The sequence below is a fragment of the Microtus pennsylvanicus genome, chromosome 19 (genome assembly GCF_037038515.1).
Source record: "Microtus pennsylvanicus isolate mMicPen1 chromosome 19, mMicPen1.hap1, whole genome shotgun sequence".
In the NCBI taxonomy this organism is placed as follows: domain Eukaryota; kingdom Metazoa; phylum Chordata; class Mammalia; order Rodentia; family Cricetidae; genus Microtus; species Microtus pennsylvanicus.
The window spans coordinates 3,453,619-3,456,059 of NC_134597.1; the positions used below are offsets into that span (position 1 = coordinate 3,453,619).

The 2,441-nt window shown below is 42.8% G+C and overlaps 1 pseudogene; it reads right to left on the reverse strand.

Moving 5' to 3' along the window:
- Window positions 1-219: 219 nt before the first annotated feature.
- On the reverse strand, window positions 220-771 carry LOC142838327 (calcyclin-binding protein pseudogene; annotated as a pseudogene).
- Between the last annotated feature and the right edge of the window lie 1,670 nt (window positions 772-2,441).

Below are 2,441 nucleotides of genomic sequence, written 5' to 3' on the forward strand. Positions count from 1 at the left end.
CTTAAGCTGGTAATAACGGGTAACTGGTTTATAGTAACTTGCAAGTTTGTGTACAAATTTTTATTTAAGTCAAATCCTCCAGCAAGAAATGGAGAATTTGCTGTCTTTACTTAGAAGGCTGCGTAAATAGTTATCTGTCAAATTTTATGTACAGTTCAACAATAGTCCCTTACTGGAAACCTGAGCATTCCACAACACAGTTCCTAAAGGACTTAAGTCTCAATATTCTGTGTCTTCTCTGGCTTGCTCCTCTTTAGATTCCACTCATGTTTTATGAAAGGCTCTCTTCATGTCATCATCTCCTTCTCCATAATTTTTTTTTTAGAACGTTCATTAATCCCTCACGAGGATCTGTTTCAGCGTCACAGGAAGGCTTTTCTTTCTCTTTGCATTCTTTCCCCCCTGAGTTAAGTAGTCCTATCGTGTGTTTTCTGCTTTCTTTCTACATAAGATGATAACGGTATCAGTCTTGACTTTTTTTTTTGGAACGGCTTTCCACAGAGATGGGTTTCAAAAGATTGTTCACAATCATAGAGTAATTCTTGCCGTTGAGATTTTTTTTTTTTTTTTACCAAAAGCTCAAATGACCTCTCTGTGAAGTGTACCTGGACATTCTCAGTGGGAACCTGATGAACTCCAGGTACGGTAATGTAGATTTTTCACAGACTTATCTGACTGCTTTTCACAGTGTATCCCGTTGTAAATGGAGCCCACCCCAGCAGCTGGCTTTTCACTGTCAAGTACTGGTTTCTTCTGTGACTGCTACTACATCTTGTTCTTTATTTCTGTCTGTCTTGGACTTTTCACTTGTAAGATTGTCACGTACTCTTTTCCTAGTGGACTTTTCCAGCAACACTTGGACCTCTTCCAGGTCCTTCTGCAACTCCTCCAAAGCAGAAGCCACCGTGTGACGATGGGGCCCGAGCATCGGAGCTGGCAGGAAATGCGGAACACGGCACCCGAAAGCGAAGCAGCGCCAGCAGCGAGCTGATTCTTTTATAGTTTTAAATCTACACTTTATCTCTTTCTGCTCGGATTTTTATTGTGTCTTACCTTCCACTGACTTTGGATTCATATTTTAACTGTCTTCTAGTTCACTGGGATTGAGTAATTGTTATTTGGTATCTCTCCACTTTCCGGCATGCGTACCTATGGCGCTTGTTTGCATGCGTGCGCATTCGGAGGCCAGAGGCTGACACCAAGTGTCTTCCTCTACTCAATTCTTTGCTTTTTATATTGAAGTGAGAACTCTCATTTAAACCCAGATCTTGTCAATCCAGCTCGACTGGCTAGCCGCCAATCTCGAGGCCCCATTGTCTCTGTCCTCCTCACTCTGGGACTACAGGTAGGTTACTACAAATCCTACGAGGCACCTGCATGGCTGCTGAAAACCTGGCCTCCAGCAAGTGCGTTCCCCACTAATCCTTCTCTCCAGCCTTCTGTCTGTCTGTCTCTGATACGGCCACAAGTTGCTGCAAACCTACCTCTTAGTACTGCTTTTGTTGCGTCGAACAAGTTTTGACATATTGGGTCACCATTTTGGTTTATTTCAAGAAATGTTTGAACTTCTTTCTTGATTTCTTTCTTGTTACTTGGCTGCTCAAAAAAATCGCTTATTTTAGTGCTGTTGAGATGGCTCGGAAGTTAAGAGGATTGACTGCTCCTCCAGTGGTTGCGAGTTCAAGCCCCATTACCCACATGGTGGGTAACTACCATTTGTATTTGTATTTCCAAAGGAATCCACAGCTCTCTGGCCTCGACTGATACTGTACGCATGCATGTGGTGTATGGATACACATGAGGGGAAAAGACCAACACATGGAAAATTTTTTTAAAAACTAAAAAAAAAATGCTTTTTAAGTTTAGCTGGGTATTGTGGTGCACACCCTTAGTCCCGGCTCTCTGGACGCAGAGGCAGGAGGATTCCTCAGTCCTGTACAAACCTTACGTCTCACTGTCCAGGCCTCTATAGTATCTGCAGAGAATCCACTCTGGGGTGAACTGGATTTTCGCTATGTATTGTCTTCGTCCTTTCTCTTGGAGCCCTGAACATTTTCCACCTACCTGTCACCTGTGAGTTTGATTGATTGAGTTACACTGGCGACCTGTAACCTTCATACACACGAATATTTGTATCTTTTTCTAGTTTGGGAAGTTTTTCATTATTATACCTTTGAATGAACTTTCGCCTTTTTCACTTTCTCAAGTCCTGGAACCCAATAGAATGATCGTATCCCTTTCAGTGCCTCCGGAACATTCTTCTCTGCCGTCACTCATTTTCACTTCTTGCCTCTCTGGCTTATTTCCCAAGTGTCCCTAGGCCGTTCTTGGTTCTCTTGGCTCCGCCTTGCTATCCACACCTCCTAGAGGTTTGTTTAATTTCCTGAAGAGTATTTTTCAGATCAAGAATCTGCATGTAATTTTTCAAACTGCTGCCATCT